Source organism: Hyperolius riggenbachi, chromosome 4, assembly GCF_040937935.1.
Source record: "Hyperolius riggenbachi isolate aHypRig1 chromosome 4, aHypRig1.pri, whole genome shotgun sequence".
NCBI lineage: Eukaryota > Metazoa > Chordata > Amphibia > Anura > Hyperoliidae > Hyperolius > Hyperolius riggenbachi.
In genome coordinates, this window is record NC_090649.1 from 67,434,076 (window position 1) to 67,462,073 (window position 27,998).

General features: G+C 48.0%; 1 protein-coding gene across 7 annotated transcripts in view; it reads right to left on the reverse strand.

The window, feature by feature from the left end:
* SUPT3H (SPT3 homolog, SAGA and STAGA complex component) overlaps positions 1-27,998 on the reverse strand; it is a 749,779-nt gene that overhangs the window by 44,811 nt on the left and 676,970 nt on the right. The gene's annotated exons all lie outside the window — the stretch shown is intronic.

Below are 27,998 nucleotides of genomic sequence, written 5' to 3' on the forward strand. Positions count from 1 at the left end.
GAAAAGTAGCAATCACATTTATTAAATAATACCTCAAAAGTGCAACGCGTTTCACAGGCCAAGCCCGCTTCATCCGGCAATAAACGTGGGGACAAAACAGAATTTCGACAATAGCTGAGTGACTGAGGCGCTACACCTGCTATTGCCGAAATTCTGTTTTGTCCCCACGTTTATTGCCTGATGAAGCGGGCTTGGCCTGTGAAACGCGTTGCACTTTTGAGGTATTATTTAATAAATGTGATTGCTACTTTTCAGTAGTGTTGGGCGAACAGTGTTCGCCACTGTTCGGGTTCTGCAGAACATCACCCTGTTCGGGTGATGTTCGAGTTCGGCCGAACACCTGATGGTGCTCGGCCAAACCGTTCAGCCGCATGGCCGAACTAAGAGCGCATGGCCGAACGTTCCCCGAACGTTCGGCTAGCGCTGTGATTGGCCGAACGGGTCACGTGGTCCGGACCCGAACGCGCTCTGATTGGCCGAACGGTCACGTGGTTCGGGTAAATAAATACCCGAACCACGTCATATCTCCGCCATTTGTCTGTGGGTTTAGCTTTGGGTAGGCAGGCAGGGTAGTTCGCTCTCCAGCCACACTAGCCAGGGTCCCCCCCAGTCATTGTGTGTCGCTGCTGGGAACAGTAGTACACCGCTCGCTCAGCCACACTATATATAGCATTGTGTGTACTGCCACTGTGTACCTCGCTCAGCCACGCTATATATAGCATTGTGTTTACTGCCACTCTGTGTACACCGCTCAGCCAGACTATATAGCATTGTGTGTACTGCCACTCTGTGTACACGGCTCAGCCAGACTATATAGCATTGTGTGTACTGCCACTCTGTCTACACCGCTCAGCCAGACTATATAGCATTGTGTGTACTGCCACTCTGTGTACACCGCTCAGCCAGACTATATAGCATTGTGTGTACTGCCACTGTGTACCTCGCTCAGCCACGCTATATATAGCATTGTGTTTACTGCCACTCTGTGTACACCGCTCAGCCAGACTATATAGCATTGTGTGTACTGCCACTCTGTGTACACCGCTCAGCCAGACTATATAGCATTGTGTGTACTGCCACTCTGTGTACACGGCTCAGCCAGACTATATAGCATTGTGTGTACTGCCACTCTGTGTACACCGCTCAGCCAGACTATATAGCATTGTGTGCACTGCCACTCTGTGTACACGGCTCAGCCAGACTATATAGCATTGTGTGTACTGCCACTCTGTGTACACCGCTCAGCCAGACTATATAGCATTGTGTGTACTGCCACTCTGTGTACACCGCTCAGCCAGACTATATAGCATTGTGTGTACTGCCACTGTGTACCTCGCTCAGCCACGCTATATATAGCATTGTGTGTACTGCCACTCTGTGTACACGGCTCAGCCAGACTATATAGCATTGTGTGTACTGCCACTGTGTACCTCGCTCAGCCACGCTATATATAGCATTGTGTTTACTGCCACTCTGTGTACACCGCTCAGCCAGACTATATAGCATTGTGTGTACTGCCACTCTGTGTACACCGCTCAGCCAGACTATATAGCATTGTGTGTACTGCCACTCTGTGTACACCGCTCAGCCAGACTATATAGCATTGTGTGTACTGCCACTCTGTGTACACGGCTCAGCCAGACTATATAGCATTGTGTGTACTGCCACTGTGTACCTCGCTCAGCCACGCTATATATAGCATTGTGTGTACTGCCACTCTGTGTACACCGCTCAGCCAGACTATATAGCATTGTGTGTACTGCCACTGTGTACCTCGCTCAGCCACGCTATATAGAGCATTGTGTTTACTGCCACTCTGTGTACACGGCTCAGCCAGACTATATAGCATTGTGTGTACTGCCACTGTGTACCTCGCTCAGCCACGCTATATATAGCATTGTGTTTACTGCCACTCTGTGTACACGGCTCAGCCAGACTATATAGCATTGTGTGTACTGCCACTCTGTGTACACCGCTCAGCCAGACTATATAGCATTGTTTACTGCCACTCTGTGTCTGCTGGGAACAGTAGTACACCGCTCACCCGCCACTGTATATCATTGTGCTCTGTGTCGCTGCTGGCAATAGTGGTACACCGCTCACCCACCACTGTATAGCATTTCTGTACTGCCACTGTACTGCTGCCAGTCAGCGTGTACTTTAAGGATAAGTGAAATGAGGAAGAAATCCGGTGAAAGAGGGAGGGGCAAGGGAAGAGGTGTTTCCCCTGACGGTTCACGTACAGGCCACAGGGGAGCACCCAAGAAAACCCACTCAATACCGCCCATGTTGTCCAGGACAACAATCCTCACAGATCCAAAAGAACAGGACCAGATAATTACTTGGATGACCTCTCAAGCGTCCAGCAGTGGGTTAAGCTGCACCAGCACATCACGCACGAGGTCCGAGTCCTCAGCCAGTTACAAGGAGCCAGTGGGCACAAAGCTGACACAACCGGCAGCGACACCACGCACACAACTGCCAGATAACCAGTCCGATGAATTACCTCAGGACACAATGGGGTATTCGCAGGAGCTATTCCCAGCCCAACAAACTTCCACCTTTCAAAGGTCAATGGAGGAACAGCCAGAAATGTTGTGCCCGGATTCACAACCATTAACTGTGGGAAATGCACCGCGCACTGAAATGCAAGGCGAGTCCGAGGAGGACTCGGAAACCCAAATCCCAGAGCAAGTTGGGCAGGAGGGGTTGCAATTGCAGGAGGTCGGCCGACAAGATCTGGAAGACGACGTTGGAGTGAGCTGCGCAGAGGTTGTTCTGGGGAGCTCTACTCCACGGCGGCGGCCCCCCACAATGACATATGACGAGTTTGAGGAGATGGAAGAGGAGGGTATGGACAATGTGGACATAGACCCAGATTTTGTTTGTGAACGAGAACATCGCCGTCGTAGCAGCAGCACAGATGAGTCTGTTGAAGAACCCACTGCTGCACGAGTTCGCCTTGTGCCACAAGGTAGGCGGCGCGCAATTTCAGGCACCACAAGCGTGGAAGTTCAAGTGAGAGGCAAAAGAGGAGCAAACAGAAATCGCCAGCAAGGCAGGTGCTCCAAAGTCTGGGCTTTCTTTGAAGACTGCACTGAGGATGTTACCATGGCGATTTGCAAGGTGTGCAAGACCCGCCTGAGCAGGGGGAAAAGTATTAACAACCTCTCCACCACCAGCATGAGCCGCCACATGCTATCCAAACATCCCACTCTGTGGGCAAACGCGGCAGGACAGGGTACCAGCAACACTGCCTCCCTTGGGTTCACCAGACTCACCACCAGACCCGCCTCAGCAGCAGCAGTAGCCCAGCCATTGCGTGGTTCACAACATTCACAAACATCAGACGACGCTGACACTGTCACTTTCCGGACTAGTGCTCTTGAGGTCTCCCAGTCTTCATCAAACACAACAACCAACAGCCCTTCCGTGTGCAGCGCTACGGTTCAGTTGTCTGTGTCGGAGATGTTTGAGCGCAAGAGGAAATTGCCAGCAAATGACCCCCGGGCCGTGGCAGTAACAGCCAGCATAGCCAAGCTTCTGGCCTGCGAAATGCTGCCATATCGAGTGGTGGAGACAAACAGCTTCAAGGGCATGATGTCAGTGGCCATCCCACGTTACGTGGTTCCCAGCCGCTACCACTTTGCGCGCTCTGCAGTGCCTGAGTTGCATGAGCACGTGGTCAGCAAAATAACCCGAAGCTTGAAGAATGCCGTTGCCTGCAAGGTTCACCTCACCACTGACACCTGGACGAGTGCGTTCGGACAGGGTCGATACATCTCCCTTACCGCGCACTGGGTGAACCTTGTGGAGCCTGGCAGCGATTCCTCACCTGCTACGGCGCGGGTGTTGCCCACGCCGCAAACAGCTGCACCGCCGTCCCTCCCACTGGATAACAACAGCAGCACCTACCTCTCTGACTCCTTCTCCTCCAACGCATCTCAAAGCTGTACCTCATCCGGAAACGCTAACCCAGCAGCAGTAGGATCGTGGAAGCAGTGCAGCACAGCTGTTGGCATGCGTCAGCAAGCGTTGCTGAAGCTGATCTGCCTTGGGGATAAGCAGCACACAGGGGAGGAAATTTGGAAGGGAATAAAGGAACAGACGGATTTGTGGCTGGCACCGCTGGACCTGAAACCGGGCATGGTTGTGTGTGATAATGGGAGTAATCTCATTCGCGCTTTAAGGTTGGCTAAGCTGACACACATCCCTTGCCTGGCGCACGTGATGAACCTAGTAGTTCAGCGGTTCCTGAGGACATACCCAGGCGTGGCCGATCTTCTGTTGAAGGTGCGTCGAGTGGCCAAACATTGTAGAAATTCCAGTACTGCTTCGGGGGCACTCGCCAAGATGCAGGAGCGCTTCAATCTCCCCCACCATCGCTTGCTGTGTGATGTCCCTACGCGCTGGAATTCTACGCTGCACATGCTAGCCCGCTTTTGCGAGCAGAAGAGTGCAGTGGTCCAGTACATGACGGCGCAGTACCGAGGCGCATCCGGACAGCTGCCAAGCTTCTGTGGATCCGATTGGGCCAACATGTTAGACCTCTGCCAAGTCCTCCAAAATTTTGAGCAATCCACGTTGCTTGTGAGCAGTGACAACTCTTCAGTCAGCATTACCATACCACTGCTGTGTTTACTGAAGAGGTCAATGTTGAAAATCAAGGAAACAGCTGTCATGATGCAACTGGGGGAATCTGAAGGAGAAAACGATCAGCGTGATGGTACCAACATCAGGCCATCCGCCTCAGGGAACGCTGGCCCCAGCAGCTATGACGAAGAAGAGGAGGAGGAGGAACAGCTGGAGTTGGAGCAGGAATTTCATGCCAACACTGACGAGGGCCAGAGCGGTGCACGTTGGACTTCCACAATTCAGCGCGAATGGTCAGCAGAAGCAGACCAGGAGGAAGGTGACGACTATGATGCATCACAACAACTATCACAACGCTCACAAGAGGATGATGAGGATTCTGGTAGGACTCTGGCACACATGGCTCAATTCATGCTAGACTGCATTGAACGCGACCCACGCATTGTGCGCATTCTGGACAACACCAATTACTGGGTTTATACCCTTCTGGATCCACGGTACAAACACAATGTTCCAAAACTGCTTGAAGAAAGAGTCAGACAGGTCAAAATGGAAGAATACCAGCAGGCCCTTGTGGAGACTTTAGAGAGGAAATTGACATCCTCCCCCTCCTCTAGCCAGTTGTACGCCGACAGACTGACTTCCGCAAACCCAGGACGACCAGGAGGGCAGCAAACAACGCAAGCCGCAGCTAGTGCCCAAAAGGGAATGGTATCGGCAGTGTCCTTGGAGTGGGAAAATTTTCTGACACCCATGCAGCAGCAGCCCACTGAACAGCAAGCGTGCAGATCCACCTCCAACACCGATCGGCTGGAGAAGATGGTCAAGGACTACATGTCAGATGACGTAGCTGTGTCGAACAATCCATCTGCACCCTTCAACTATTGGGTATCGAAGCTAGACACCTGGCACGAACTGGCAATGTACGCAATAGAGGTGCTGGCTTGCCCGGCAGCCAGCGTTATGTCGGAACGCTGTTTCAGTGCTGCCGGAGGCATCATCACAGAAAATGCAGACCGTCTGACTCAAATTAAAATGAATCAATCCTGGATTGGAAACGACTACGCAACACTCCAGGACCCCAACCAAGTAACATGACCAATGAACATCTGGGATGGTTTAGCGTTTCCAGTCCCTGTTTATTGAACCTCTCATCTGTATTACATTTATGACTGCATGGCGGCAAAAAGCATTGCTGCTATATCCGCACGCTTTTTGTCCTCATGCAAGGCCTGGGTTGTTGTGTCTCAAAAAGCATGGCCTTCTCCTCCTGCGCCTGCTCCTGTTCCATCACGTCTGCTGCTGCTGGGTTAGCGTTGCCGCGTGGTCCCTGTTTATTGAACCACTTATCTTTATTACATTTATGACTGCATGGCGGTACAAAGCATGCTATCCGCACGCTTTTTGTCCTCATGCAAGGCCTGGGTTGTTGTGTCTCACAAAGTGTGGCCTTCTCCTCCTGCGCCTCCTCCTGTTCCATCACGTCTGCTGCTGCTGGGTTAGCATTGCCGCGTGGTCCCTATTTATTGAACCACTTATCTTTATTACATTTATGACTGCATGGCGGTACAAAGCATGCTATCCGCACGCTTTTTGTCCTCATGCAAGGCCTGGGTTGTTGTGTCTCACAGCGTGGCCTTCTCCTCCTGCGCCTGCTCCTGTTCCATCACGTCTGCTGCTGCTGGGTTAGCGTTGCCGCGTGGTCCCTGTTTATTGAACCACTTATCTTTATTACATTTATGACTGCATGGCGGTACAAAGCAAGCTATCCGCACGCTTCTTGTCCTCATGCAAGGCCTGGGTTGTTGTGTCTCACAAAGCGTGGCCTTCTCCTCCTGCGCCTCCTCCTGTTCCATCATGTCTGCTGCTGCTGGGTTAGCGTTGCCGCGTGGTCCCTGTTTATTGAACCACTTATCTTTATTACATTTATGACTACATGGCGGTACAAAGCAAGCTATCCGCATGCTTCTTGTCCTCATGCAAGGCCTGGGTTGTTGTGTCTCAAAGCGTGGCCTTCTCCTCCTGTTCCATCACGTGTGCTGCTGCTGCTGCTGGGGTAGCGTTGCCGGTCCCTGTTTATGGAACCTCTTATCTTTATTACATTTATGACTGCATGGCGGTACAAAGCATGCTATCCGCACGCTTCTTGTCCTCATGCAAGGCCTGGGTTGTTGTGTCGCAAAGCGTGGCCTTCTCCTCCTGCGCCTCCTCCTGTTCCATCACGTCTGCTGCTGCTGGTGCTGGGTTAGCGTTACCGGTCCCTTTTCCTGGAACCTCTTCTCTGTATTACATTTATGACTGCATGGCGACAAAAAGCATGTTACCTGTGCAAAGAAACATGACATTTTCCACATTTAAAAGACAGTTTTTCCTTTGAAACTTTACAATCAATTTTCTCAAAAACTATAAGCTCTTTTTCAAATATTTTTTTTTCCTCTTGTACCCACTCCCAAGGTGCACATAACCTGCTAATTTGGGATATGTAGCATGTAAGGAAGCTTTACAAAGCACGAAAGTTCGGGTCCCCATTGACTTCCATTATGTTCGGAGTTCGGCGCGAACACCCGAACATCGCGGCTAGAGATGAGCCGAAATTTTCGAAATTTCGAACTGCTTTTATTACGAATGCGAAATTTAACATTACGACCCAAATTCGTAATTTCGTAATTAATTTTCAAATCGTAATTTACAATTTCGTAATCGAAATTTCACTCCCGTAATGACGAATTTCGTGTCTCCAACCGAAATTTTACTTTTTCAGGTTTGTAAGGGTTTCTATCCCTCTAGATGCCTAAAATGAATAGCACAGCCAGTCCTCCTCCTCCTCTCTCTCTCTCTCTCTCTCTCTCTCTCTCTCTCTCTCTCTCTCTCTCTCTCTCTCTCTCTCTCTCTCTCTCCAGAGATCTGTAGTATTTCAAAACCATACTCACATTCATGACATGTCCAGGGATCAAACCCAGGCCAACCACATGGAAGACAGCTATGCTCACCACCATACCACCAAACACACACTAAATAGACTGCTAACCTAAATCTTACTTGTAGACAGTCATATGAGACACATGCTGGGTGCAGGGCTTTGTGATTGGACCATGGACCATGCGATAGAGTGAGGTGCAAAAATGAAATCATGCCTAGCAGAGGATGGTTTCACAATGCTAAATGCTAGGCTGGCTGTGGTGCAATTGGTTAGTGCGTCTGGCTGGTAACAGCAAGGTTACAGGTTCGATTCCATCCAGGCATGTGTTTTCCTTTTGCGTTCAACAGTTGTCCAAACAGAGCCAACAGAGCCCCAGATAGCCATGTAGAGTTAGGTCACAGCTAGCCTGGCTGTGGTGCAATTGGTTAGTGTGTCTGGCTGGTAACAGCAAGGTTACAGGTTCGATTCCATCCAGGCATGTCTTTTCCTTTTGAGTTCAACAGTTGTCCAAACACCGAGCACAAAGTTTTGCATGCGTAAAGTTTTACGCACGCAAAATACCCCATGGGGTTCAATGGCGCAGCGCGCGCACGCAAAAGGAAAAGACATGCCTGGATGGAATCAAACCTGTAACCTTGCTGTTACCAGCCAGACACACTAACCAATTGCACCACAGCCAGGCTAGCTGTGACCTAACTCTACATGGCTATCTGGGGCTCTGTTGGCTCTGTTTGGACAACTGTTGAACGCAAAAGGAAAAGACATGCCTGGATGGAATCAAACCTGTAACCTTGCTGTTACCAGCCAGACACACTAACCAATTGCACCACAGCCAGCCTAGCATTTAGCACTGTGAAACCATCCTCTGCTAGGCATGATTTCATTTTTGCACCTCACTCTATCGCATGGTCCAATCACAAAGCCCTGCACCCAGCATGTGTCTCATATGACTGTCTACAAGTAAGATTTAGGTTAGCAGTCTATTTAGTGTGTGTTTGGTGGTATGGTGGTGAGCATAGCTGTCTTCCATGTGGTTGGCCTGGGTTTGATCCCTGGACATGTCATGAATGTGAGTATGGTTTTGAAATACTACAAATCTCTGGAGAGAGAGAGAGAGAGAGGAGGAGGAGTTGGTTGGTTATTCATTTTAGGCATCTAGAGGGATAGAAACCTTTGCAAACTTTAAAATACTAAATTTCGTAATTACGAAAATTTGCGTAATTTGCGAAAATTACGAAATTTCGATTACTGCTAAAATCGTAATTGTAGTAATTTCGCGAAATTTCGGAAATTCGTAATTAGGTCATTACGCTCATCCCTAATCGCGGCGATGTTCGGCGAACGTTCGCGAACCCGAACATCTAGGTGTTCGCCCAACACTACTTTTCAGACAGTCTTTTGTGTCTGCTTTATGGAGGTAAGTCCACCACTTCCTCCAAGCAAATTTTAAATGTTTTATCTACTTTTATTCTGCTGGCACCTCTGTTCTACTACTGCATTTTTTTATAGATATACATTTGCACAGAGGGAAATACTGGTTGCTAGGCAGTTGGAAACAGCCATTATTTCCCACAATTCAACAAGGCTCTGATAGTGTGATGTCGGACCAAGGTGCTGAGATCACACTGTGGGAGGGGTTTCACTACAATATCAGCCATACAGACCCCCCAATGATCTTTTCGAGAAAAGGTAAAGATTTCTCGAAATAAAGGGGGTATAGGTTCAATCCTTGGTTACAGTTCCTCTTCTTTAAACAGCAGCTGAGTGGCTGTAAGCTGGATGGAATCCTGCCAATCACACTGGCACAGCCGCAAGTCACCCAGCCCTCATCAGTAAGGTTTACAAGGTGGCGCAACGTGATCTGCAACATTAACCTCTAAACCAGGCACAAAAGACATCACCGAACTCTGCAACTGGAAAGGAAATTGGTGAGTGCTTATCGAGGATTAATCACCGAAAAGTGCAAGCTGCTATGATTCTACAGACCAGAAGGAAATATCTATGAGCTGGTCACACCGCAGGCAAAGGCTGCCAACATGAAGTGGGTCAGAGTGGCCCAGCCGTGCCAGGAATATTACACAGCTATCCACATGAAGACATACTATCTCCATGCCGTAATGCTTTGTGCAACATGCCTGACGCGTGCTTTGTCAGCAGATGTGTTTCCTGGAGGTGGGGGGACAATCCACACTACAGCTTCATGTTACAGGGGCTTCATCTGCTGGAGAGGCAAGACTATCATCATCATCAATGTAGAGCAAACATGGAAATCTGTTATACCAATCACCTGATTGTATGTATAGCCTGCTATCTGGCCAACGGGCACATGAAAAAGGCACCTGGAAAAAAGGGTGCAGGGGATTGCTGCTAGTAGAATATTGCTAACATTAGTGGTATTTTACTACTGGATACCGTTAGTAAAGTATCTGTAATCTTTACCAATATTTTACTATGGCTAAACCTAACCCTACTCTTGCACAGAATCCTTCTCTACTGATGCCTATTATCTAACCCCTCTGGTGGTGCTTAATCCTAACCCCCACTGGTGGTGCCCAACTCCCCACCCCCCTGCCTCAGTTGCACCTAACCCCCCTGGTAGTACCCAACCCTAATCCCGCCTACCTGATGCCTAAACCTAAGCCCCCTCCCGCCATGGGGCCGCGATTTGTTGCAAAGAAAGCCAGTTTGAGCGCTATGTTGCCTATGTTTCCATGTTTACTCTGAGGGAAAGAGGAACCGAGGGGGACAACAGAGAAGAGCGAGGGGGGTGCATTCAACCACAATTCAACCACAAAAGCGTGATTGCTGGTCTGTTGTTGGACTATCCTGTATTTCTGGTGAGCCCCTTCATTTATTGAGAGTGTGGGATGCAGGAATGCTCATTCGGATTACATCTAATTTAAATTTCCCCATTTCTGATCGGAAAACAGAAATCCGAATTCCGCAATTACTGCAAATTACTGCAATTCGGTCAGTTTAGACCAATCACAGAACTCGGAAGCACTGGATCAATCAGAGAATGCAGAATTTTTCCACAAAAATCAGATTACTGCAGTCATTTTTCCAATTTCCGATTTTTTTTTTTGTCATTTTTTTTTGTTGTTTGCATTCTCAGATGCAAAACAACCCAACAAATAAAATACTCAACGGAAATGGGAAAATCGGAAAAATCTGAAATCTGGAAAATCAGAGAAACGCAAATGGGCATTGGCAAAAATTTGGAATTTCCACTTTAAAGGAAATGGGCATTTCTGACCATCCCTAGTGGAGAGTGTGACGCGGCCCGTGATCACGGAGTTGGTGATAGAGGAATTTTTGAAAATTGATGCAGTGTCACACTAAGCGGTTTTTCCTCGCTTTTATTTTTTATGAGAGATTCGTGTAGAAGATTTATAGGATTTAGGATTTATAGAATAAGAAGAAACACAAGAGACCTCTGGGATTTTTTGTGACAACTTTCCTAAGGATAGTGAAAATACCATATTTTTCGGACTATAAGACGCTTCTAACCATAAGACACATCTAGGTTTAAAGGACAAAAACCAGGGGGAAAAATATATACTAAACCTGGAGCATTCATGGCGAAGGGGCATCTTGTGGATTATGCCCCTTTGTAACTCATTATCCCTTGTACTTATTGTGTCTCCGTGTCCTCCTCTGTCCTGTGTCTCCCTGTGTCCTGCTCTGACCCCTTTGTGTCCTCCTGTGTCCCCCATGTGTCTGCCTCTGTCCTCCTCTATGCTCCATTGTGTCCCCCTGTGTCCTCCTCTGCATGGGCACAGTACAGGGAGTCCCCGACATTGCGGCGGGTTGGAGGTTTGTATTGGCAGGCATTCACAAGTCAGGAACTCCCTGCATTTGGACTATAAGACGCAGTGACTTTTTTCCCACCTTTGGGAAAAATACAGTATATAAAAGGTTTATATTTATACTGTTGATCACTGAAACAGGAATTTTGTGTAAGAGGAGTACGGCCCCCTCTGGAATCAGCAGTCCAGGTTATAGGATATCTGGTTACCCAAGGATGTGTTGAGGAGCGCACATACCATCACCCCCATATAGGGACCTATTTTAGGGAAAAAATGGGGTTACATATATTTTTGAGGCACTATTTTTTGCCAATTTTTTTATTTTTGGATGTTACAAATCCCCTTTAAACCCCCTTATAACTAAGGCCTATTTTACACTAGGCCTTTTACTTTGTGTTGCGTTACCCTTTCTGCACGCAGGGTAACAACAGCAATGAAAGTCTATGGGTCCTAGCATACTAGCATATGGAATGCATGGAAGTCAATGGGCGACGCAGAAATGTAAATCATGCGCGAAACAACACAAATATGATGGGGAACCCAGGAATACCAGTGAGGTACTTCCTGTCTAGGAGGAAGTAGGTCACTTGGCCACAGGGAGGTGATGAGGCAACAAAGGGTTTCCAGTAGGGGGGTGGGGAGGGCTATGCATATGAATGTAGTTTTTGCATCGCACTGCAACACTTTGGACTGGTGTAAAATTGGCCTAAACGATAGAACTAATATTCCCAGTACCTGATCCTCAACCCGCCTAATCTATGCGTAACCCAAACCAAAAACACTTTCGTTGTCTTCTCTCCAGTATCCAGAGTCCAGACTGCTTGTTTCCCACCAATATCTGCAGCAGCAGGCTTGTAGCTCCATAGCAACCAGCGCCAGCGGCCACATTACCATCCGTAGCCAATCAACGCTTATAGTCCCAAGCCAATGGTCAGATTACCGAACAGCGCGCACCCGAATGAACTTTGTCCTCTTTGACTGCTTTTCCTTCATTGAAATGCAAAATCAAAAAGCGGTGGAAATGAAAATGTAATATTTTTTATCCCGTTATTTGAAAATGTGTGCTTTTATTTGAGTTTATGTTTCGTGTCTATCAGCAGAACAAGGTAAAAAAACATAAAAAAAGAAAAGCATTCTGGCAGTTTTTCCTGCTACGGTTCTGTGCTACGCGATAATCACCCCAGGCATCGCGGCTAGCGGGGCTCACGCTAAACCACTGTGACAAGTTACAAATGTGAAAATCATTAACAGACTTCGACACTCAGAAAACATGATGAGGCCTGCAGACCTCTGAAACGGGGAAAGTTAGTTTAAAAATTAGAAGTGATTGTTAAACACAATACTCGCCCCCGACACGTCAGAATCCGGGGCTCACAGATCAGGGCATGTTTTCAGGTTAAAAGTTGAAGTAAGGTAAACATGGAGTTCGCCTGCATAACAATTGCCTGTGCATTAGAAGAATACAGGATTGATTTAATATAATGGTTACAACACAGTTGTCTATTTCAGCCATGGAGACATCCAAGTTGTTAGAGAGCAAAAGGATTCCCGCATCCCTTTAGATGTGCATGTATGCCACTAGAGGGAGCTCTTCTGTGTGTCACTATATAGAGCTTTACATCTAAACGAAAACAGAAAACCTCTTCGAATGTCTATTTCTCCTGCTCTGTCATTCTCATGTCCCGCCCGTCAGTGCATCAGATCAAATGGGGTGAGAAGCAGGAGGGGGAGGCTCTTCTTATTGCTCTCTGCTTTAGTCTGTCAATGTTACCGCATGCTGATAGTTTCCAACAGATCAGAGCTGGCCTTAAATACCGTACATCTCACTGGGCTTTACTACATGCTCTAATCTTTAGGAATTGCCATTTACTGACGTGTTTTGAGGTATTTACCGCACAGGTAGCTAATTTACCTCACTGGTCGGTAATTTCAGCTTGCCATGCGGTAACAGTCTTAAAGAGGAACTGTAGTGAGAATAATATAATTAATAAAATTGCTTATTTTTTACAATACGTAACAAAGTACAATATATCCTACAAATACTTTCAAATGTCAGAATAAAGGGCCTTGCTCTCACATGGTTATCTTCCTACCTCTCTGGAAGGTCCTTCACAGTCTCCTACTCAGATCAGATCTCTTCTCCTCATGCTTTGTCTGTCGGGGTTCCCCAAGGCTCTGTCCTTGGTCCCCTCCTCTTTTCCATCTACATGCATGGTCTTGGTGATTTAATCAACTCATTCGGGTTTCAATACCACCTCTCTGCCCCAGACATTAACTCCCTCCCAGTGGCGTACCTAGGGCATTTGACACCCGGTGCTGGGTATTAAAAAGACACCCCCCCCCCCCCATTAAAAAAAAAAAAAAAACAGCAAATGTGGCATGCTAAACGTGACACGGCGGGTAATGCCAGGTGTAGGCTCGCTCCCCCCCCTAAAGTTGTCCTTAGTATAGTATAGTGGCACCAGTATAGCTAACAAAAAATGGGTGCGGTTATAACATGCGGCGCGCATTGCGCGCCGCGGCGAAAAATGGGCGTGGCCATGACCGGATGAGGGCAGAGCTAACTAATTTAAAGTGAACCCGGGATAAAGCAGCCCATACACTCAGCCGATTTTCTGGCCGACCGATCGATCGCGATCGATCGATCGATCGATCGATCGCAAATCGGTTGGCCAATCGACCGATCGACGGCCGATTTCGATCGATTTCAATGGATTTCCATCGAACTAGCAGGGTGGAAAATTTAGGTCGATCTGATGAGATTGCTTATCAGTTTGCATTGGCCTTAATGGAAATCTGATGGCAAAAAAATGCCATCAGATCGAATTTCAACAGATTTCAAACTGAAATCTATTGGAATTCTATCCTGGTAAAAAATGTTCTAAAAACGCATCAGATAGATCATCAGATGCATTTCTTATCTGTCTGCTGCCAATCTGACGAGTGTATGGGCACCTTAAGAGTGATATGGAGGCTGCCATATTCATTTTCTTTTAAACAATAGGCAGCCCTGCTGATCTATTTGGCTGCAGTAGTGAACTGAATTACACCAGAAACAAGCATGCAGCTAATCTTGTCAGTTCTGACAATATTGTCAGAAGCCCCTGACCTGCTGCTTGCTTATTCAGGGTCTATGGTTTAAAGAATTAGATGCAGAGGACCAGCACAGCAGCCAGGCAGCTGGTATTGCTTAAAAGGAGATAAATATTGCAGCCCAATATTATTCTCACCTCGGGTTCCCCTTAAAAGTGCAACACAAAGACAGTGGGCCTTTCCCCAGAAAATTCACATAATTGTTCAGGTTTTCTCAAGAAAATACACGTAATGTGAACAGATTTGACCAGAAAATAGTTCAATCATGTCGGCAGATTTGCCCAAAAAACACGTTCAATCATGTCGGCAGATTTGCCCAAAAAACACGTTCAATCATGTCGGCAGATTTGCCCAGAAAATACATGCAATCATGTCGGCAGATTTGCCCAGAAAATACATGCAATCATGTTGGCAGATTTGCCCAGAAAATACATGCAATCATGTCGGCAGATTTGCCCAGAAAATACATGCAATCATGTCGGCAGATTTGCCCAGAAAATACATGCAATCATGTCGGCAGATTTGCCCAGAAAATACATGCAATCATGTCGGCAGATTTGCCCAGAAAATATATGCAATCATGTCGGCAGATTTGCCCAAAAAACACGTTCAATCATGTCGGCAGATTTGCCCAAAAAACACGTTCAATCATGTCGGCAGATTTGCCCAGAAAATACATGTAATCATGTCGGCAGATTTGCCCAGAAAATACATGCAATCATGTCGGCAGATTTGCCCAGAAAATACATGCAATCATGTCGGCAGATTTGCCCAGAAAATACATGCAATCATGTCGGCAGATTTGCCCAGAAAATACATGCAATCATGTCGGCAGATTTGCCCAGAAAATACATGCAATCATGTCGGCAGATTTGCCCAGAAAATACATGCAATCATGTCGGCAGATTTGCCCAGAAAATATATGCAATCATGTGGCAACCTGGCCAGAAAACACTTCAATCATGTAGCAGACCTGGCCAGAACAGTCGATACACCTGCTAATATAAATTAAATAAAAATTTACTCACCTGAAGCAGCAGCAGACCTCCTGTCCCGGCCTCCGTCCGGCGCGCAGCTCTCACGATCCTCTGCAGCCAGCAACTGAAACTCCCGCGGTGAGAGCAGGGCTACGGGAAAATGGCGCCCGAAGCCCTGCATTGCAGACTCAGTCTCCAGAGCAGGGCTTCGGACGCCATTTTACTGTAGCCCTGCTCTGCCGCTGTTGGAGCTGCGGGCTGCTGCTGTCAGTGAACTGACACAGCGTCTATTAGACGCCGAAAATCAGTTCACGCTGGGGGTGCTTGGACAATATTAGGGGGTGCTTCAGCACCCAAACCACCCCCCTGGCACCGCCACTGCCCCAGTATAGCTAGTATAGTTGCCCCAGTATAGCATAGTGGCCCCAGTATAGTTTAGTGTAGCATAGTGGCCCCAGTGTAGCATAGTGGTCCCAGTGTAGCATAGGTGCCCCCAGTGTAGCATAGTGGCCCCCAGTGTAGCATAGTGGCCCCCAGTGTAGCATAGTGGCCGCCAGTGTAGCATAGTGGCCGCCAGTGTAGCATAGTGGCCGCCAGTGTAGCATAGTGGCCCCCAGTGTAGCATAGTGGCCCCCAGTGTAGCATAGTGGCCCCCAGTGTAGCATAGGTGCCCCCAGTGTAGCATAGTGGCCCCCAGTGTAGCATAGTGGCCCCCAGTGTAGCATGGTGGCCCCCAGTGTAGCATGGTGGCCCCCAGTGTAGCATGGTGGCCCCCAGTGTAGCATAGTGGCCCCCAGTGTAGCATAGTGGCCGCCAGTGTAGCATAGGTGCCCCCAGTGTAGCATAGTGGCCCCCAGTGTAGCATAGGTGCCCCCAGTGTAGCATAGTGGCCCCCAGTGTAGCATAGTGGCCCCCAGTGTAGCATAGTGGCCCCCAGTGTAGCATGGTGGCCCCCAGTGTAGCATGGTGGCCCCCAGTGTAGCATAGTGGCCCCCAGTGTAGCATAGTGGCCGCCAGTGTAGCATAGGTGCCCCCAGTGTAGCATAGTGGCCCCCAGTGTAGCATAGTGGCCCCCAGTGTAGCATAGTGGCCCCCAGTGTAGCATAGTGGCCCCCAGTGTAGCATAGGTGCCCCCAGTGTAGCATAGTGGCCCCCGGTATGAGGGAAGCTTGGAAGGTGGGGTGGCGGGGTCCCCTCCTTCCGGCGCTTCCCCCTCCTAATTAGCAGCAGCCAGCAGCTTAGCGAAGCGGGCGGGGAGGACTTACTCACCTGCTCCAGGCGATGGCGCATAACGTCATCCTCACGTGACGCTGGTCTCTCTGTCGCTCACTGTGCTTCCGCAAATCAGGAAGCACAGTGGGCGGTGGAGAAGGTGGAGACCAGCGTCAGGTGACGATGACGCTATTTGCCATCGCCTGGAACGCAGGAAGTAGGTGAGTAAGTCTTCTCCGCCCGCTCCTGCCCGCTCATCAAGCTGCTGCTAATTAGGAGGGGGAAGCGCCAGAAGGAGGGGACCCAGGTGAGGGAGGTGGGGGGTCCGGCCCCCCTCCCCGCCGCTTTCCCCGCCACCCCTCCTTTCCGGGTTGCTTTCCCCCTCCTGTCCGGCCGGCACAGGCCTCTGTGGGGGCCTTGATGACACCCCCTGGGGCGCCCGACACCCGGTGCGGGGCGCCCCATGCCGCCCTATGGTAGGAACGCCACTGCTCCCTCCTTAACCCTCCTGGCGGTCTATTAAAAACCGCCAGGGGGCAGCGCTGCCGTTTTTTTGCTTTTTTTTTTTTTAAATCATGTAGCGAGCCTAGGGCTCAGCAGCATCCCCCCCAGCCCCTCCGATCGCCTCCGGCGATATGCGATCAGTAAATCCCGTTCAAAGAACGGGATTTCCTGGAGGGCTTCCCCCGTCGCCATGGCGGGATGACGTCACCAACGTTGTGACGTCTAAGGGAGACCCGATCCACCCCTTAGCGCTGCCTGGCGCTGACAGGCCAGGCAGCGCAGGGGTCTATGGGGGGGGGGGCTCTGCGGCGGCGCGGATAGCAGCTAATCGGCGCGGGGCGGCGGCGATCGGTGTGCTGACGCAGCTAGCAAAGTGCTAGCTGCGTTCAGCAAAAAAAAAATTACGCAGATCGGCCCAGCAGGGCCTGAGAAAACCTCCTGCGCGACTTACCCCGGAAGGTTAAACAAGTTCCTGACTGCTTGTCTGCTATATCCTCCTTCATGTCCTCTCGCTTCCTAAAACTTAATATGAGTAAAACAGAACTAATAATTTTTCCCCCGTCTCTGTCCACCTCCCTGCCTGAAGTAACGATAAATGTTAACAACACTCCCATAACTTCAGTTCCCAAAGCTCGGTGCTTGGGGGTGATATTCGACTCATCTCTCTCTTTTATTCCTCATGTTCACTCCATAACCAGCTCCTGCCATCTCCAACTCAAAAACATATCTCGCATCCGTCCCTTTCTCACTCAAGACACAACTAAAATGTTAACACATGCTCTCATAATTTCTCGTCTGGACTACTGCAACGTACTACTTTGTGGACTACCGTCTAACAAACTGGCCCCGCTCCAGTCAGTACTGAACTCAGCTGCTCGTCTCATTCATCTTTCTTCTCGATCTTCCTCTGCCGACCCGCTTTGTCAAGCTCTTTACTGGCTGCAAATTAACCAGAGGATTCAGTTCAAACTCCTAACCCTAACCTACAAAGTTCTCCACAATCTCTCTCCCCGGTACATATCCTCAGTAATCTCCAGATACAAACCCAATCGCAATCTCAGATCGGCACATGATCTTCTGTTGTCCTCCTCTAGAATCAAATCCTCACATTCACATTTACAAGACTTCGCATGCGCTTCACCCCTCCTCTGGAATGCCCTCCCACAACACATCCGTCACTCGCCAACCTTTGTTACCTTTAAACGCTCTCTAAAAACACACTTGTTCCGACAAGCATATGCTCAACCTTAGGCCACCTCCCTTTGTACTAAGACCAAATTGCACTCCTACTAGGTATCCTAAAACACAAAGCCTCTATATATTTGCTGCATACTACCCCTCCTCCTGTCTCCCCCCCCCCCCCATTCCCTTTAGATTGTAAGCTCGCAAGGGCAGGGCTCTCTCCCCCTTTTGTGTCTTGGTAACCATTATACATTTTATTCATCATGTTACTTTTATCACTGTCATTACCAATTCTATAATTTGTATTTTGTATCATTCTTTGTATTTTGTCATTAATTATGTATCTTGTATTTTGGTGTATAGCATTGTCTGCATTATTATGTACCCCATGTTTGTTTCTTACTTTGTACAGCGCCACGGAATATGTTGGCACTTTATAAATCAATAATAATATTTATTCATAGATTATTTAGGCATTGTTTGCCCATTGTAAAATCTTTCCTCTCCCTGATTTACAATCTGAAATGTATAACTGGTGGTGACATCTTGAGTTCTGCCAGGTGATCTGTACGGAATGTTCGTTACTGAGAGTTCTATGCACAGAGGGAGATACTGTTGCTTGGCAGTTGGAAAAAGCAGTTATTTCCCATACTGCAATGAGGTTCACAGACAGCAAACTGTCAGGACCATGGTCATGTCATCACAACCTGGGATTGGCTTCACCACATCAGCCATACAGACCCCCCTGATGATCTATTCAAGAAAAGGTACAGCTACTGATTGGAATGAAGGTCAATCCTTGGCTACCGTTCCCCTTTAATGACTTGACATTAGATCAGGGCCGGGCCGAGGCAGAGGCTGGAGAGGCTCCAGCCTCAGGGCGCAGTGTAGGAGGGGGCGCACAATTCATTCAGTTGTCATTCCCAATTGTGTTTGAAGCAGAAAGAAATAGGAAAAGGGGATACATGGCAGTGACTGCAAGTCAGATAACTAGAGATTAAGGTATTGGGGAGGTTGGGGGCCCTGGGGCGCCTCTTAGTCTAGTAGCAATCAGTGTGTGACGGCTGGAGTGGGAGGGATGGAGGAGCGCACTTTGGTGTCTCAGCCTTGGGTGCTGAAGGACCTTGTCCCAGCTCTGCATTAGATATTTGGTAAACTCAGCTGCTTTCTGTATTACCGTATGCGATAGTGCTTTGTGAATTGAAGCCGTAGTTGGTGTTAGGATAATGTATCAGGAGGGGGTTTACTCTGGGGCAAAGGGAGGAAGGGGTTACTCATTCGGAAGGTGGTACTGTTTAAAGGGCACCCGAGGTGAAAATAAACTAATAAAATAAACAATTGTATCTATCCTCCTTCTGACTTTTTAAGATATTCCACGGTTTTATATTTACTCTACTTTTTAAGTTTTTACTGTTTTATTGTTTTTGCTCAATGACACATTCATTCTGGCATTCAAGTATGCCAGAGCTAAAATCTACAAACTTTTGACCTTTTTTATCTCTTTTCTGCCCTCGGAAGCCATTTTCTGCTAGGAAAGTGTTTTATAGTTGTAATTTCTTATCAGTGAGGGTCAAACTGTAGTCTGACCCAGTCCTGACTCAGACAGGAACTGCCACTTGCATACCTGATGTTTAACTCTTTCAGGCAGAGAAAGAAAAAAAGGAACCCAGCCTAGTTATGTGTGTGCTAGGCACTGTACATACACATGTCTATCTCATCATGTCACATGTCACTTCGGGTATCCTAAAGCGTACCTCAAGGGAAAGAAAAAACACAAAATGGGTACTTACCACTGGATTATCCAGAGGCTTTCCCCGTTCCCTCCACCCCTTCTCCTCACCCTTCCAGTGGGAGGACCTTCTGAAGCTCATTGATAAGGGATTGTCGACTGAGCTTCCACCTATTGCTCAGGTGCAGCAGGCCAGCGCCTGCATAGTCATAGCATGGAGCCAAACAACCTTAGGTTTTTGTGGTGAGTCCGAGCCACTGCTCCTTGCTATTGCGAGTACACAAACCGATCTGCACCTGCTCAGTGTATCTGCACGTTTGTGAACAGGAGTGGGAATGTAAACTTCTGAGTGTCTCAGCGCTGGATCGGTAATTGGGAGGAGGACGTGGAAGGATCCAGAGCATCCCCTCTAACTATGGATCTCACAGGTATGATTTAAGAGTGGACGGTTTGTATTGTGTACCAAGAGGGGGTTTACACAAGGGATTTCTGATCAAACCCAAGAACAGGTGCTGCAAACAACAAGGTCACATGCCAAAGCTGAGCGACCGTCAGTAGAGGACATTTGCCGATACCCTTTCAGCCTTTTCCGGTGATCGGGTTAATCAGCACTGGAATGATACACACACAAGGGAAGGTTCTGTGCTGGGGAAGGTTTCAGAATGTGGGTTATTAGAATTATTAGGAATGTAGAAGGCCAGACTCCTCTCCTGGTTGTCCGAGATGCGTTGCCCCGTTCGGTGGGAGCCCGCTGGCAATCTACTCTGGTTTATCACACAGGGCTTGTTCCGTTGGCTGCTTGTGATTTCCTTCAGACTCCCCGTGGCCAGTGTGCCCTCTCGGGGGTAGCTCGCCTCAGCCGGGCCCGCATGCCTTCCCTGCTTCACACAAAATATCACATTGATACGCTCCCCCCTCCCAATCTTATGTCTAAAGACCGAGAAATTTACGGTGTCTTTTACATCAGGAAGTCTGCTTTCCCCTGACGTTTTATTGCTTAGACTATTTGAAACATTTCAAACCCAGACAATAAATATTGGATGATTATTGTTCTCATATGGCCGGATTATGGATATGTTTTTGTTAGGGGAGGGGTTGGGCTCTCACGTTAGCGCTGATCGGTGTGAGAGGGGGACGTGTTTTGGCTCAAGTTATAAAACATAATTATGGCTTCTGAAAATGTTTATGTGAGTTGTAGGTGAATTTAGTATTTAATATTGGTTAATGGAGCTGTAAAATATGTTCATGGGAAATATATATATTTTTTTCTTAAAGGGAACCTGTAGTGAGAGTGATATGAGGCTGCCATATTTATCTTGTTTTAAAGAGAACCTAAATCAAAGGCGGGAAAAGAGCTCTACCAGCTCCATGTAGCCGCCCTGTGTCCGCAAAGTCCATGAAAGATTCTCCAGTCCGCCGCCGTGGCAAAGTTTCATTTTCCCTAGTCTGGCCACTCGATGGCCACTGCGCCTGCGCGGCCCTGGCTGTGCGCGTCCTTGTTCACACCCCCGCGCAGGCACAGTAGGAGAAAATCTCCCACTGCGCTTGCGCAGGATGCTTCCGGCGAGGAGAGCGTGAACGAGGATGCACGTGGCCAGAGCTACGCAGGCGCAGTGGCCATCGATGAGCCAGTCAGGGAAAACTTGACTTAGCCGTGGTGGGGACTAGAGGATTGTTGATGGACTTCACGGACACAGGGTGGCTACAGGGGGCTGGTAGAAGCACCAGGTAAGTGAAACTCTTTTTCCCCCTTTGGTTTAGGTACACTTTAAGAAATACCAGTTGCCTGGTTATCCTGCTGATCCTCTGCCTCTAAACGTTTTACAATGAACATGTCAGGCTTGTCTGGTCAATAACCACAGGTCAAGCTGTATGCTCATATGACTGACCCAGAGCCCAGCCCGTAACACTCTGCCCAAACTCCTGCCTAACACAATACTACAGCAAAAAAGAAACAAACACGTAGGGTGGCACTAAATGCACTGAAAGGCAGCCCCAAGGGGGTAGCAGGGGTCGTAGGCCGTGCCTCCGGAACAAACCAGGTTCAATTGTAGCAAAGAGAGCAAACAGAGATCCGGGCACCAGCCAGCACATATGATGCATAAACTCCTTTATTCCTTCCCCAAGATTCCTGACAGAAAATTGCAAGGCCTAACAGCCGTTTCACAGATAAATCTGCTTCTTCAGAGGCAACAACAACATATACCATACGTATATGTTGTTGTTGCCTCTGAAGAAGCAGAAGGAGTTTATGCATCATATGTGCTGGCTGGTGCCCGGATCTCTGTTTGCTCTCTTTGCTAACACAATACTACAATACACCCTGCGGGTAGATGTAGCATACAGTTTGACAGATAGCTAATCACCAGGCAACCTGAATATTCTTGGCAATGCAATACTGGGCACAGTAGATATGAATATACAAGATAGTCATCTGAGGCCTAGTAGATGAGGCTATCCAGACAAGTGAGGCAAGTAGCAGGAGTGCCAGGAGTTCCTGGTGACAGTGAGGGAGTCCAGATAGACACTTTCCAGAGATAGCATAGTCAAGGAAGGCAGAGTACCATGCAAATCCGTATCCAAGCAGGGGTCAATCCAGGTGGCAAGACAGCGTAGTCGAAGTACAAGGCAATAGTCGGCAACAGGAATCAGAGGTTAAGCATGGTCAGGATACAAGGCAATAGTCAGCAACAGGAATCAATCAGACAGTGAGCGCTACCCAGCAACTAGCCAAAGCTAATGCTATCATGGCCGATGACTGGGGGGCGCTCACTAGGTTTAAATACAAGAACTACCCAATCAACAAAGGCAGGATTGAACACAAACCAATAACAATCCAGCGTGTCAGCTGATCAGCTGACATGCAATCATGAGCATCAGAGTTACTGTTTACATCGGCGGAGCGCGTACTGAGAACGCGTCCTCCGCCTAACCAATGAGAGCTGAGAAGCCTCCTGCCTTCCAGTGACATCAGCGGCTTGCCGAGACCCAGAAGTCTGAGCTGCAGCCCGGGTCTTGGCATTCCGCCGCTGGCGTGCACCGGCGGACCTTACAGCCCATACATCTAGCGATTCAACCAAGAGACAAATCTCTCTCTGACCGAATCTGATTAGATAGAGATCTGTTGGCTGCCCATACTCCACAGGCTGATTCCCAAAATGATTTCAGCATGACTGGGGGGCTGCCCCTAGTGTATAAATGTGCCCCCATGTGTACATTTATACATTACCTGTCCTATGTCACCCATTGTGTGGTGCCCATTCGCCTTACGCTTCCCGCTCCTCCATTTGCTCTTCACACACCACCGGCGTTAAGCGCGTGGCACATGTGACGTCACATACGTGCCAATATGCTATATGTTGCAGCGTGTGAGGCGCAAATGGAAGAGGAAGAATAGGAAGACGGATGGGCACCATGCGGTTGGTGACATTGGACAGGTAACACATAAATGCAAATGTAACATAAATGCACATTTATACACTAGGGGGGATAACGCCAGGGCGTTGCACCATGTTGCAATTTATCCCAATTGAACTGGTGGGAAGGGTGTGTGTGGGGGGGAGTAGAGGTCAACTATTATTGCTGTTTTGAGGGGAGGGGTGGGGGGGTTTAGAGGTTACCTGTCACAGCTGTCTTGAGGGGGGGGGGGGGAGGCCACCTGTTACTACTGGGAGTATATTTGCTGAGGTCATCAGTTTCTGCTGTCTTGGAGGAAGGGGGGGTAGAGCCCACCTGTTTCAGTTTATCTCAATTGAACTGGTACCCCTTTTTTTTAAGTTTTAGCACCACCCCTTTAAGGATCCTCTGCACCCCCCTGCCTCTCTGAGGACAGTGAGTGGCATGACTATGAATTCTTTAAAGCGCTTCTTAATATTTAATTGCTATATAAAAACATAATATTTATGTGCGCAAAATTTTGGAGACAATGCAGACCCCTGTAACCCGATACAAGACCCGCCAGTCCAGTCCAGCACTTGGGCCACCACACTTTGTCCCACCAGCGTTGGGCTGTCGGCGTGTGCGTTAAGGTCATAAAGTCTTTGGATAAAGGCCCTGCTAATCCTTTTAATTCATAGGCAGGCAGAAGACATGTAGAACTAAAGTGCACCAAAGACTCTTTACACTCCATCAATTTCAGGAACGTTACGCTAGGTAGGAGTCCAAAATACATTTGAGGAAAAAAAAATTGGGGGCACAAAAAAGCTATTTTGTGCAGCGATGCCAAAGGCGGGTAATTAGGGATTTGTTTCCAGTGTCACACTGAGAAGGCTGAAAAGCTGAACTATATCAGGATTCATTGGCCGGCATGTCCGGCGCGCTGGCTTCATTGTACGCTCTTCATTAGCTGAAGATTTATTGCCCCGTAGTGTTGTGCAAACTTGAATAGACAAGTAAAGACGTTTATACCATGTTGTGGCTTTTCTGGTCAGAAACAGATTTGTAAATAACCGCCTGTCAGACTGTTCAAGATAGACAAACACAGAGCAGACCAAGCAAAATAAAATCAGGCTTCTCATTTGGAGAAATGCGTGTCAGCTCTTTATACTGCTCAGGCCTGGCAGCCAATTACTGTACTCCGTTTACCTGCGCTTGCCCGTGCCATATGCTGCGCTGCCTGAAATGGCCTGAGGGTGGTGCCGGAGAGTGCCGAAAAGTCAGCAAGTTCAAGACCTGCAGCAAAACAGAATCCAAACATAAAGAAGGCTTAAAGAGACTCCGTAACAAAAATTGCATCCTGTTTTTTATCGTCCTACAAGTTCCAAAAGCTATTCTAATGTGTTCTGGCTTACTGCAGCACGTTCTACTATCACCATCTCTGTAATAAATCAACGTATCTCTCTCTTGTCAGACTTGTCAGCCTGTGTCTGGAAGGCTGCCAAGTTCTTCAGTGTTGTGGTTCTGTGATGCATCTCCCCCCTCCAGGCCCCTCTCTGCACACTGCCTGTGTATTATTTAGATTAGGGCAGCTTCTCTCTTCTCTCTTATCTTTTACAAGCTGGATAAATGCTCCTCTGAGATGGCTGGGCTTTCACATACTGAGGAATTACATACAGGCAGAACTGTCTGCACTCTGTGGGAAGAAACAGCCTGACACTTCAGTGGAAGATAGCTGCAGGGGGAAAGAAACACACAAATGATCTCTTGAGATTCAAAAGGAAGGGTGTATACAGCCTGCTTGTGTATGAATGTATTTTCTATGTGTGGACATACTGTACATCAACCTACTTCCTGTTTTGGTGGCCATTTTGTTTGTTTATAAACAAACTTTTTAAAACTGTTTTTAACCACTTTTAATGCGGCGAGAAGCGGCGAAGTTGTGACAGAGGGTAATAGGAGATGTCCCCTAACGCACTGGTATGTTTACTTTTGTGCGATTTTAACAATACAGATTCTCTTTAAAGGAAACCTGAATTGACTTAAAAAAAAGCATTTCAGTTACCTGGGGCTTCTGCCAGCCTTCTGCAGCCGCCCTGTGACCGCACCGGCACAGAACAATCCTCCGGTCCCCCGCCGCAGCTAAGTTTTGTTATGGCCGACTTGCAAGTACATGGCCGCGCACCTCCTCGTTTGTTCCGTCCTGTGCAAGGGCAGTACGAAAAAACCTCAAACTGCGCCTTACAAGACGGTCCCGGCGTTGGGAGCGCAATGGTCAGGCCAGGGCAGTTTCTAGTAAAAATTGTGCTGGGGTATTACATAGCCACCAACTGTCCCTCTCTTGGAGGGACAGTCCCTCTTTGGGAGCCCTGTCCCTCTGTCCTCATTTGTCCCTCTTTCAGGACTTTGTCCCTCTTTCTATTTAAATATATATATATATATATATTTAAATATATATATATATATATATATATATATATATATATATATATATTTCTCTACTAAAAATGTGTTTGATTGACTCTAAACTTTATTCCCATCCTTTAACCACTTCGCATCCAGACCTTGTTTTCCCCTTATTGACCAGAGCAGTTTTGACACTTTAGCGGTGTCCCTTTTTAATCAGCAATAACTTCATCTGTACTTGTGCCACTTAAATTATCTATAGATCGTTTTTTTCAGGATAAACTAGACTTTCATTGGGGGATATTTTGTCCCGAGAAATTTTTTTCTGCGCATTTTAGTGGTAAAAAAGAGGGAAAACCGTTAAAATTGCATTACTTCTCAGGTTTTCTTCAATTCTAGTAAAAAATACAAAGTGCTACAGTAGGTAAAAGACATGCCATCAGTATTAAGTCCCCCAAGGATAGATAGCCAGATGTATGCCCAGTATCAGACCCCCCCAGTATAGCCAGATGTGCCCCCCAATATCAGCCTCTATTATAGCCAGATATGTCCCCGCATTTGCGACCCCCCACATTTATATATATATACAGCTGCGTATCTAAATAAAGCCCCCCTCATTATAGCCAGATGTGTCCCCAGGATCAGTGCTCCCCATCATAGCCAGATGTGCCCCCAGGATTAGCGCCCCCGCCCCATTATTGCTTATGTGCCTCCCAGCATTAAGTTATGTCCCTCAGGACCATCAGATGTGCCCCCCATTATGAAATCCCCCACCCCATTACCCTGATGGGCCCCAATAATAATTTCAACCCACCCCACTTCAGATTTGGAACCCCCACCCTCTTATGGGCAGCCAGATGTGCCCCCCCTTTCCACTATGCCCCCCCGGGCCAGATCGTTAAAAAAAATGCCCCTGCAAGATGAATATCTCACCTGAACTGGTTCCTGCGATCATCCTGCAGCTCCAGCCTCCATTCACTGCGCTTCAACTCAGCCCTGTGATACCGAACACCGGGTCATGGCTTGATGACGTCATCAAGCCGGGACCCGGATATTCAGCGTCACAGGGCTGAGTGAAGAGCGGTGCATGGAGGCTGGAGCTGCAGGATGATCGCAGGAACCAGTTCAGGTGAGATATTCATCTTGCAGAGGCTTTTTTTTTACATTCCGACCACGGAGGGGGAGAGATGAATGATCACGCTGTTTGCTACAGCGGTGATCATTCATCCGCGGGGGGGGGGGGGGGGGTCACTAATTGGCTACAAGGGAACATGTTCCCTTTTGCCAATTAGTAAGGCATCTGACAGCGCCCCTGTTCCTGCACAAAAGCGCTGCAAGCAGGTCAGTATATCTACGTCGCTGTGGCTTGGAGGGTGCCACAGCTGACGTAGATATACTGTAGTGGAGGGGAAAGTGGTTAAATTGATATATTACTAATTTTAAAATGTTAATATGAAAGAAAATGAACCAGAATAGAAAGGACCAGTGTGGTTTTAATTATAAAACAACATATTTTTCTTATGAAATCTTTATGGTATGCGTGACTGGGGTTGTGACGGGGCGTGGCTTAAGTGTCCCTCTTTCTGATCTCAAAAAGTTGAAAAAGTTGGGAGGTATGGTATTACAGTAAAGGAAGGGGGAGCAGCAGTCACACTGCTCACTACCTCCTAATTAGCAGAAGTAGTGAGTGGTGCTGGAGACTGAGCAGCCCGGCGGTATGAGAACTTCGCATGGAGCCCAGAAGAAGGTGAGTTTTTATGGGGGGGGGGGGGAGCACGGAGGGGGGCCCAAGGAGAGGGAGGGAGGAGTCAGTCCCCTCCTCCTCACAGCTGAGTCCCAGTATGTCCACTGCTTCCCCTTCCATCACTGCCTGCCCCAAGAAACGGGGCTGGATCGGGGTGGGAGCGGGTGTAGTAATGCAAATGAAGGAGGAGGAGTGAAGCCTTGCCCTTTGCCCTTAATCCCTCTGAATGACGCCGCTGAGTACACGGAAAGAAACTTTCCACACACAGATAAGAAGTTTTGCTTCCATGTGCTATATTTAGATGTTAATACATAATAATTCTGTGTCTTTAAAGTCTTATGCTAGGTACATACAATACAATTTTACCTGCCAGATCGATTATTTACAACAACGCCGATCTGAATTTCGATCAATTTTCCGATCAATTTTCTGATCGATTTTCATTCACTTCTAT